General features: G+C 44.7%; 1 non-coding gene across 1 annotated transcript; it reads left to right on the plus strand.

Moving 5' to 3' along the window:
* The first annotated feature begins 2,952 nt into the window (after window positions 1-2,952).
* On the plus strand, window positions 2,953-3,027 carry Trnas-cga (transfer RNA serine (anticodon CGA)). Its single transcript has one exon. It is a non-coding gene; the product is annotated as a tRNA-Ser (tRNA).
* Window positions 3,028-11,663: the final 8,636 nt, after the last annotated feature.

Raw genomic sequence — 11,663 nt, forward strand, 5'->3', positions numbered from 1 at the left:
GGTCATGTTGACAAAATTTTATGAATTTATTTGTAAAATTATAAACACTGGATATTAAAATGTCCTGTGGTGCCTCTCCTGCTCCAAGTCGGCCCGCAACAGATATTCATTTAAAAGGAAATAACAAACTTTTTACAATATAGGTAATGTATAAGCGGTGTCCGAGCGGTTCTAGACGCTTCAGTCCGGAACCGCGCGACTGCTACGGTCGCAGGTTCGAATTCTGCCTCGGGCATGGATGTGTGTGATGTCCTTAAGTTAGTTAGGTTTAAGTAGTTCTAAGTTCTAGGGGACTGATGACCTCAGATGTTAACTCCCATAGTGCTCAGAGCCATGTTTGAACCTCGAGACGGAAGAAACGTTCATGACAAAAATTGGCCGTTGGAGTGCAAAAAGTTGGTGGCTCATTTGCAAAAATGAGAACCCAAAACGCTCACTAGTGTCTCATGAGGAGCATGTGACTTCGTTGATAGTGATCCGAGCGTTAGATGGGGATCTGAAACTCTATGACTCCTTCGGTGCAACTGGAGAGGAGAAGCTTGTGTATCTGCCAGCGGTTTTCAGTTAGACATTGTCTTCCACCGCCAAACGAGGTTGTGCAGTGGTGAGGCAATGGAATCCTATTCTGGAAGACTTTGGTTAAATTTCCCGTCCTACCGACTAGATTTAAGTTCCCCTAATCTACCTTTTTTCTTTTCTCTCGTCGCCATAACCATTCGTAAGAACACAATAGTACATTCACTCACATCACTCATCGACATTGCACTATCAGCGTCAGACACACAATGCTGAGAAAAAGAAGGATGACGCAACCTCAGGAATGCATAACGTCCCACGAAGACCACATCGACGACTCATGATGTCCGGTTCGCAATAATGACTAGATAGGCTTGTCCTCTCATGTTGGGAAAAGCTGTAGTCCTGCATGAGGTCAACTTAGTAAGCTGTACTTAACCAGATTCGCCTCAGGTGATGTCAATATATTCCTGCAAGCGGTCGTGAGAAATCCTTCTGCGAAAACGAAGAAGGATGTTACACAAGTATTGGGAACGAACTTTCCCCTTATACTCACAAGGAACTCGTGTTTAAAACAGCAAGCTTAGGATTCCACTCACCGTCGACGACAAAGTCTTATGTCGCTTAGCCACAGAATTCCACAGGGCTTTGAAACACTTGCTGTTGAATAAGGCAGAAGACATAAACAACTCTTTTGGAAATTCTAAAATCGCTGGGGGAAGTGGCAACCAAACGGCCATTCAAGATTTTGTAGAATGTATGAGATGGAAGGCATGCCATCAGACTTTCGGAAGAGATCATCCCCAGAATCACGAAGGTAGTAAAGGCAGATAAGTGTTAGAACTATTGCACAATCAGCTTAAGAGCTCACGTTTCCAAGTGGCTCACAAGAATAATATACAGGGTAGTTGTGATTAAACTTTCACTACTCGAGACAGTGTGGACGGAAAACTACCTAACTTTGTAGGAATCATGTTCAGACTGTACGTTGTAGGACTTGCAATGTTAGTGGTGTTAGAGTCATGAGTTTCCATTAGGCGCTGGTGCTGGTGCGGCGACGTAGGGTTGAAACACAAGCATCGGTGTGCATTAGAGTTGCAGACAGTCAACATGGATCTCGACAAGGTGAGGATCTCGACAAGGCGAGCAAGATTTACTCGTAAAGCTGTTTTATCAAAACGACGGCAGTAGCGCCGCTGCTCCTCGTGAATAAATATGAGAGGTCCTCTTCCCGAACCGGCACTGAAGTACGTTATTCGGAATTTCTAACTAACTGGTGATTTCGGAATTCCTCGTCGGAGAGGTCGACGGCCGATTGCGCCATAAACTGTTGAAGAAGTTTCTGTTGCCACGTCTGAAAATGTTGGAAGCAATGTGCGATCTTCAAGCAGTGCACGAGTTGCGTCACGACAGCTAAACTTTCCAAGGTCAATCGTTCGAAAAATGTTGCGAACAATTGTGAAATGTTATCCGTACAGACGTTACATTACTCAACAGCTTTTTCCACGTGACGCAAAAATTCGAGCAGACTTTGCGCTTACGTTTCTTGCAAGCGCTGAAGTCGGCATGTGGCCTTGGAAGGAGTGATGAAGCACACTTCACGCTTGCTCTCATTCGTATGTCCTTACATATGTTTGCACAAAGTTTCATTGTCGTTCTATCACTATTTCTCATGGGAGCCCTCTCATGCGGCAAAATTTTCATTATAACCACCCTGTAGAGGAGAATGGACAATAAAATTAGGGATTTCTTTGAAACTTCCTGGCAGATGAAAACTGTGTGCCCGACCGAGACTCGAACTCGGGACCTTTATCTTTCGCGGGCAAGTGCTCTACCAACTGAGCTACCGAAGCACGACTCACGCCCGGTACTCACAGCTGTACTTCTGCCAGTACCTCGTCTCCTACCTTCCAAACTTTACAGAAGCTCTCCTGCGAACCTTGCAGAACTAGCACTCCTGAAAGAAAGGATATTGCGGAGACATGGCTTAGCCATGCTGGAAGCATGAAATGGAAGAATATCCTTTCTTTCAGGAGTGCTAGTTCTGCAAGGTTCGCAGGAGAGCTTCTGTAAAGTTTGGAAGGTAGGAGACGAGGTACTGGCAGAAGTAAAGCTGTGAGTACCGGGCGTGAATCGTGCTTCGGTAGTTCAGTTGGTAGAGCACTTGCCCGCGAAAGGCAAAGGTCCCGAGTTCGAGTCTCGGTCGGGCACACAGTTTTAATCTGCCAGGAAGTTTCATATCAGCGCACACTCCGCTGCAGAGTGAAAATCTCATTCTGGAAACATCCCCCAGGCTGGGCTAAGCCATGTCTCCGCAGTATCCTTTCTTTCAGGAGTGCTAGTTCTGCAAGGTTCGCAGGAGAGCTTCTGTAAAGTTTGGAAGGTAGGAGACGAGGTACTGGCAGAAGTACAGCTGTGAGTACCGGCCGTGAGTCGTGCTTCGGTAGCTCAGTTGGTAGAGCACTTGCCCGCGAAAGGCAAAGGTCCCGAGTTCGAGTCTCGGCCGGGCACACAGTTTTAATCTGCCAGGAAGTTTCATATCAGCGCACACTCCGCTGCAGAGTGAAAATCTCATTCTGGAAAGGATCTCTTTGATGACAATCAGTTTGGCTTTAGGGAAGACGACACCACAGAGGTACTTCTGGCATAGCGCTTGACAATGGATGCACGTCGTAAGAAAGATCAAGATACATTCACAGGATTTGTCTTTCTTGAATTTTCCAGCGAGGGTGTTGTTTTCTGCGGCAGATTTGTCACATAACTCCCTGAAACTGTCCCACTTTCTGCCTCTGCGCCTGTTATTCAGCTGTAGTGACCGAATTCCTTTACACAGCTGTCTTCATTACCATGACACATTCCATAGCAAGGATCCTCGCGCGTAGGCAAGATGTGTAAAAACAGTAGCCGTACTGGTTTCCTCGTACGCCGAAACACATGGACAAAGTGCAAACTTACAGGCGTCACACAGATATGGGTAGAAATGAACGGTATATTAGTTCTGGTATAGTGGTACAAGTTTTATAATGACGTAAGTCAAATACCAAATTCATCTGTAGATGAGTTTGTACATTCGGCTGTCCGTATAGCGTGCGTTTCGTTCAATAGAATGAACTGCAGTGTGGTATACCATTAAAATTCTTTGTTTTGTACGGTTTATTACCAATGGATATTCGTCTTTAAGTTTTATAGGCAGCATATTCCTTCGCGTTGAACAATTAAGAAATGAGTAACTGAATTCAAATGTGGCCGTACTCCTGTTGATAAAGCTCCATGTGACGGGCATCCCAAAAATGCAAACACTGATGAAAATATCGAGAAACTGCGCGATATGGTATTTGACAATAGGTTATTAACGGTGTATGAAACAACTCACAGCATAGGAATATCAGAAGAACAAGTACGGTACATTTTAAATGAACTGTTATCGGTGAGAAAGCTGTATGCAGTTGGACTGATTGCTAGTCGGAAGCAGAACTCGAAAACGAATATTTGTGTCGTTAAAAAGGAGCTCATCTGATATATGGCGCGCCCTTTTATTTCACAAGATGAAGTGAGTGCCCACTGTTTCACATAAAAAACGGTGGAGTAAAGAAAGAAGAGAGGGACCCAGTGACTCTGGTCTAAAGAAAGCGAGTACTTACCCCCACATTTTTGTTGTAATCTTCGGTCTGAAAGCAGTTTAATCTCTCTGTCCCCGTTGATCTATCCCGTTCAAGTCTCTTCAAGTCTTACCGTCCAACGATCTTCGTCAGTGCGGATGCACTCACATTGCTCAAACTCTTACGGAAATCCGTAGATTGACTGCCACGAGTAATGAGTATAGTGTCCAGGGGCCCTGTAAATGTAGTGTCTGGACAGTAAGCTGGAAATGTGGGTCTCACGGGGAGCGTACCAGAAGTAAGTCCCTGCAGTCGCATTATCTTCTGTGTCCTCGATGGCTCTGCGCCGGCACGGTAGCTCAGCGTGTCAGGCCAGAGGGCTGCTTGCCCTCCGTAATAAAAAACTGAGGAAAGGAGACAACGATTAACTTGAACGGATGTCTTGTGACGTCCGCCGAGACCAAACGCAACGAACTATATCGAACAAAATTCCAAAAAAATTAAAGTCGGATAGAGCGTGTGCCATGTAAGCAGGAGATCCCGAGTTCGAGTCCCGGGCGGGCCACACATTTTCAACTGTCCCCATTGATATTTATCAATGCCTTTAAGCAGCTAATGGACTAGATTTCATTGTAATTTCACTCTACATATCAGTTACATCCAATTTCGCTGGCTTTCTGTAATTAAGTCTTTTGTTTTCCTCCACGATTTCTGCTCTCCCCCTCCCCCTCTCCCAGTTCATAAGCACACTTCCTTCCGTTACCAAATTAACTATTCCTTCATGACGGGATCTACCTCTTCTTCCACTCACATTGTACCATAAGGGTCTCTTCTATTCAGTAGGACTACCTCATCATCATTAGCCACTCTATCTGTCCACCAGCATTCAGCTTTAGCACCACATTTCTAAATCTTCTGCTCTCTTCCTGTCTATGCTGTTTATTGTCCACGACTTCCACGTAAGGCTACTTTCCGCACAAATGCCTTCAGGAATGACTTTCTAAAACTGAAATTCATATTTGATATTAATACGTATCTCTTTTTCAGAAAAGCTTTCTTGCTATTGGAAGCCAGCATTTTATAGCTTTCTAATTTTGTCATGGTCAGTTATTTTTCTGCTCAATACGGAAAACTCGACTTCAACGTTTAGCGTTTCATTTCTTAATTTAATTCCCCCAGCATCAACTGATTTAACTCGGCTACATTCCATGTTTTAGTTTTGTTGATTTTTGCCTTATAACACGCTTTCTACACACTATTCATTCCTTTCAACTGGTCTTCCAAGTCCTTTGTCAACTCTGGCAGTATTACAATATCACTGGCAAACCATAAGGGTTTATTTCCTTTTCCCAGAACTTCTTTTTGCAATTTACTCTTTGGTTTTCTTCACTGCTTGTTCTGTGACCAGATTGAATAACATGAGTCCTACACTACAACCCTGTCTCTTTCTTTTTCCAAATGCTGCTCCTTTTCACACTTTTCGATTGTTATGACTGTAGGCCTGTTTTGATATAAGTTGATCCCTTGTATTTTTTAAAATCTTCTAAATAAATTAGTGTCTAGAAAATATTTTGAGTCGCACTTCAAGCTGGTGTCAAGTCGCTGAAAAAAGCTAGAAATATTTGTTTCAGTTCAAAGTTGATTAGATTCACTTTGGTCTATAGATCCACAGAGGGGAGATCCTTAGGGATCTACAACTAGCCATAAAATAAGAATACATACCACCTATTTACAAAATAATGTACTAATATTCTTTCCATTGTTTCTAAGCGAAATGGTCTTTGTGGAGATAACATAAGCTGACAACCTCTGTAACAAATATGCATTTAAAAGGTAATAACAAACTTTTTACAAAATACGCAATGTATAAGACATAACCAAGTGATTGGTCGAGAAGTGTAGAGAATGCATATGGTGTTCCAGACCAAAGCGACGATTAAGAAGAAGAATAGGAAAGAGAAGAAAAAGACTATGATGTGAATTCTTGTGCTGTTGTAGCCACACAACGTCAAACAGAAAATGTGTATAATACTTATTTACATTGATCACATTACTGCATTGAAGATATGCAGAAGTCAGATTTTACGTAACATTCATGTTATTTGATATTTTTGTGTGTGTATTAAACATCTATTATTTCTTCTAAGAAATTCATCAATGGATTAGAACTTTGACACCAATAAACCCTTATTAGCAGCTAATCTTTTTACGACTACCGGCAAATTATTGACAATGTATACAGGTATTTCTAAATAGTGAACACATTCCTGGACGAAAGTAAGTGACTTTAAATATTTATTTCTAGGTATTTATTACTAGGACTGATTCCATGAAATGAAAAGTTGGTTTGAAAAAGAGATATGTTTATGACAAATTCCATTACGGAATAAATATATTAATCAGTAGTAATGTTCGTGCAACAAGACGTTCTTGAGTTTACCTCACAAATAATTCATATTACACGCGTTTGTACTAGATAAGCTGTAGCTTGTCTTGAGGCCGTCACCCAAAAAATGGTCCCGCACGAGATTATTCAGTGAAAGTAACCAAAGTACGCTCCTTTTTTTATTTTTATATCACCCAATTTCATCAAAGTATGCTAGCTTTTTTATTTTTATATCGCCCAAGTCTGACAAAACCCGCATTGCGAACGATTTGCTGAGGAGTTTCAATAGTTCTTTTGTACGTTCCTCCCAACTGAGTTTACTATCGAGCTACAATCCTAAGAATTTAACTCTGTCAATTTCTTCTATCTGTTCGTCATTTTATTTCAGATGTATACTCGTTGGAAGCCACAATGGTTCAAATGGCTCTGAGCACTATGCGACTTAACTTCTGAGGTCATCAGTCGCCTAGAATTTAGAATAATTAAAGCTAACTAACCTAAGGACATGACACACATCCATGCCCGAGGCAGGATTCGAACCTGCGACCGTAGCGGTCTCTCAGTTCCAGACTGCAGCGCCTAGAACCGCACGGCCACTCCGGCCGGCAGGAAGCCTCAAAATCTCTGAACTGCATATAGTGTGTCTTTTCAAAGTTTAGTGACAAAGAATTGGCTTAGAAAAATTTCTTAATGTCCGTGAAACTGTCGTACCGATCTTCCTAAAACTATTCTTGATTTTCTACACTCCTGGAAATGGAAAAAAGAACACATTGACACCGGTGTGTCAGACCCACCATACTTGCTCCGGACACTGCGAGAGGGCTGTACAAGCAATGATCACACGCACGGCACAGCGGACACACCAGGAACCGCGGTGTTGGCCGTCGAATGGCGCTAGCTGCGCAGCATTTGTGCACCGCCGCCGTCAGTGTCAGCCAGTTTGCCGTGGCATACGGAGCTCCATCGCAGTCTTTAACACTGGTAGCATGCCGCGACAGCGTGGACGTGAACCGTATGTGCAGTTGACGGACTTTGAGCGAGGGCGTATAGTAGGCATGCGGGAGGCCGGGTGGACGTACCGCCGAATTGCTCAACACGTGGGGCGTGAGGTCTCCACAGTACATCGATGTTGTCGCCAGTGGTCGGCGGAAGGTGCACGTGCCCGTCGACCTGGGACCGGACCGCAGCGACGCACGGATGCACGCCAAGACCGTAGGATCCTACGCAGTGCCGTAGGGGACCGCACCGCCACTTCCCAGCAAATTAGGGACACTGTTGCTCCTGGGGTATCGGCGAGGACCATTCGCAACCGTCTCCATGAAGCTGGGCTACGGTCCCGCACACCGTTAGGCCGTCTTCCGCTCACGCCCCAACATCGTGCAGCCCGCCTCCAGTGGTGTCGCGACATGCGTGAATGGAGGGACGAATGAAGACGTGTCGTCTTCAGCGATGAGAGTCGCTTCTGCCTTGGTGCCAATGATGGTCGTATGCGTGTTTGGCGCCGTGCAGGTGAGCGCCACAATCAGGACTGCATACGACCGAGGCACACAGGGCCAACACCCGGCATCATGGTGTGGGGAGCGATCTCCTACACTGGCCGTACACCACTGGTGATCGTCGAGGGGATACTGAATAGTGCACGGTACATCCAAACCGTCATCGAACCCATCGTTCTACCATTCCTAGACCGGCAAGGGAACTTGCTGTTCCAACAGGACAATGCACGTCCGCATGTATCCCGTGCCACCCAACGTGCTCTAGAAGGTGTAAGTCAACTACCCTGGCCAGCAAGATCTCCGGATCTGTCCCCCATTGAGCATGTTTGGGACTGGATGAAGCGTCGTCTCACGCGGTCTGCACGTCCAGCACGAACGCTGGTCCAACTGAGGCGCCAGGTGGAAATGGCATGGCAAGCCGTTCCACAGGACTACATCCAGCATCTCTACGATCGTCTCCATGGGAGAATAGCAGCCTGCATTGCTGCGAAAGGTGGATATACACTGTACTAGTGCCGACATTGTGCATGCTCTGTTGCCTGTGTCTATGTGCCTGTGGTTCTGTCATTGTGATCATGTGATGTATCTGACCCCAGGAATGTGTCAATAAAGTTTCCCCTTCCTGGGACAATGAATTCACGGTGTTCTTATTTCAATTTCCAGGAGTGTATTTTTTGGAATATTTGCACCACTTAGAATCAAAACAAACTTGGCATCTGAAATGGTACTGATCAACAATCATTACTATTAGAGGGTCATTTAAAAATTATTTTCGCTAGTAAAAAAGTAGAAAGAGGAAAATATAGCTACATGAAAAACTTTTTAGGCAATAAATACAGCACTGTTTGAGCTATTTTTCTAAATAATCACCACCAGACTTGAGATGTTTGTCGTGTCGTGGGATCAACTTTTGTATTCCAGGGTCGTAAGAATCTACCTCCTGGGAATGGAATCAGCATGGGACAATCGCCTTTTCTTTTTACGAAAATTCTGACCGGGGGACAGGATTTCTTCAGGAAATACTGAAATCGCGGGGTGAGATATGATCAGGACTATGTGGTGAATGTTCAAACAGCTCCCAGCCGGAATCCTTCGGAACAGTTGTGCTGCGAACCTCATGTGGGCGAGTACTGTCACTGATAGGACAACATCTGCACTAAGGAGTCCACGCCTCTTGTTCTGAATGTCACGTCTTGTTCTGAACGGATTGTCGCAACTACCACATCGTTTCACAATAACGGCCTTCGTTGACTGTTTCAGTTCTGAGCAAGAAGTCAGTGCAGTGAGCACAATTCCTTTCTTGTCCCAGGCTATTGAGCACGTCACTGTCCGCACCGCCACAGTCTATTTGGCCTTCATCCGACCGTAGATCCACTGCGATGTCAGTACACCGACTCCTGCTATGTTTCCGGAGTAAAGTAAGCAAACTACATAACAGCTATTTCACAGAGGAGTATCAAGCTGCAGGTCGCATCAGCGACAAAATGACAGGTATCCAAAAAAGTGATCAAAGGATAGAAAAGCAGCTGAAATCGCGGAGAGGACACTGGACATGACGGGATACCAGTTTGATTCTACACAGAATATGTGAAAGAAATCGCCTCTCTTCTAGCAACGGTGTAGTGTGGGTCTCTTGAAGAGCCAAGCATTCCCACATATTTGAAAGAAGCGCAGATCATTCCTGTTTTCAAGAAGGATCGTCGAACAGACGCACAGAGCTATACACCTTTATCTCAGACGTCGGTCTCTTGTTGGATTTTGGAAGACGTTTTATACTCGCGTATTATGAAATTTCAGGAGATCGAAAATTGTCTCTATAGGAACCAACATGGGTTCCGAAAACAACGATTGTGTGAAACCTAGCTCGTTCACTTCGTCCACGAGACCAGAGAGCAATAGTTACAGGCGCCCAGGGAGATGCCGTGTTTCAAATGGCTCTGAGCACTATGGGACTTAACATCTGAGGTCATCAGTACCCTAGAACTTAGAACTACTTAAACCTAACTAACCTAAGGACATCACACACATCCATGCTCAAGGCAGGATTCGAACCAGGTTCCAGACTGAAGCGCCTAGAACCGCTAGGCCACAGCGGCCGGCTTTTCGCGGATGACGCTGCTGTATATGGAGAAGTCGCGACGCTAGAAAATTGTAGCGAAATGCAGGAAGACCTGCAGTTGATCGACGTTTGGTGCAGGGAATGAAAATTAACCCTTAATATACACAAATGTAGAGCCTTGCGATTATATGGATAGAAAGAGCCTTTATTTTATGATTAGAAAATTGTAATCAATGGAAGCAGTTATTTCCATAAAACATCTAGGAGCATGCGTACGGAGCGATCTGACGTGAGACTACCACATGAAATAAATCACTAGTAAGGCAGATGCCAGACAGATTCATTGGAAGAATTCTCAGGAAATATAGTCCTGCAACAGAGGAAGTAGCTTACAAAACACTTCTTCGACCAATACTTGATTATTCCTCGTCAATAAAGGATCCGTATCAGAGAGAAGAGACGGGTAATATACAATATGTCCAGGAGCCAAGAGGGAATCATAAGAGTGGACGGCCAAGAACGTAGAGCTCCGATTAAAAAGCGTGTAAGACAGGGATGTAGTCTTTCACACCAACTGTTCAATCTGTACATCGAAGAAGGAATGATGAAAATAAAAGATAGGTTCAGGAGGGAAATCAAAATTCAAGGCGAAAGGATATCAGTGATTCGATTCGCCTATGACGTTCCTAACCTGAGTGAAATTGAAGAAGAATTACAGGATCTGCTAAATTTAATTAATCGTATGGCTAGGGCCCCCTGTCGAGTAGACCAGTCGCCAGGTGCCGGTCTTTCAATTTGAAGCCACTTCGGCGACCTGCAGTCGATGAGGATGATAGGATGATGATGAGAACAGCACAACACCCCATTCCTGGGCGGAGAAAATTCCCCGACCCAGCCGGGAATCGAACCCAGGGACCCAGAGGATTGAGAATCCGTCACGCTGACCCTTCAGCTACCGGGGGTAGACCTCTGCTAAATAGAATGAACAGTCTGATGAGTACAGAATGTGGACTAAGAGTAAATCGAAGAAACACGAAAGTAACGAGAAGTAGCAAAAATGAGAACAACGAGAAACTTAACAAAATGGTTCAAATGGCTCTGAGCACTATGGGACTTAATATCTGTGGTAGAACTTAGAACTACTTAAACCGAACTAACCTAAGGACATCACACAAATCCATGCCCGAGGCAGGATTCGAACATGCGAACGTAGCGGTCGCGGTTCCAGACTGTAGCGCCTAGAACCGCTCAGCCACCCCGGCCGGCTTCACGAAGTGATGAAAATAAAAGATAGGTTCAGGAGGGAAATCAAAATTCAAGGCGAAAGGATATCAGTGATTCGATTCGCCTATGACGTTCCTAACCTGAGTGAAATTGAAGAAGAATTACAGGAGCTGCTAAATTTAATTAATCGTATGGCTAGGGCCCCCTGTCGAGCAGACCAGTCGCCGGGTGCCGGTCTTTCAATTTGAAGCCACTTCGGCGACCTGCAGTCGCTACCTAGGTAGCAAAATAACCAGTAACGGAAGGAGCAAAGAGGGCATCAGAAGCAGATTAGCACTGACAAAAATGGCATTTCTGGCCGAGACATGTGTACTAGTATCAAT

Source organism: Schistocerca nitens, chromosome 7 (genome assembly GCF_023898315.1).
Source record: "Schistocerca nitens isolate TAMUIC-IGC-003100 chromosome 7, iqSchNite1.1, whole genome shotgun sequence".
NCBI lineage: Eukaryota > Metazoa > Arthropoda > Insecta > Orthoptera > Acrididae > Schistocerca > Schistocerca nitens.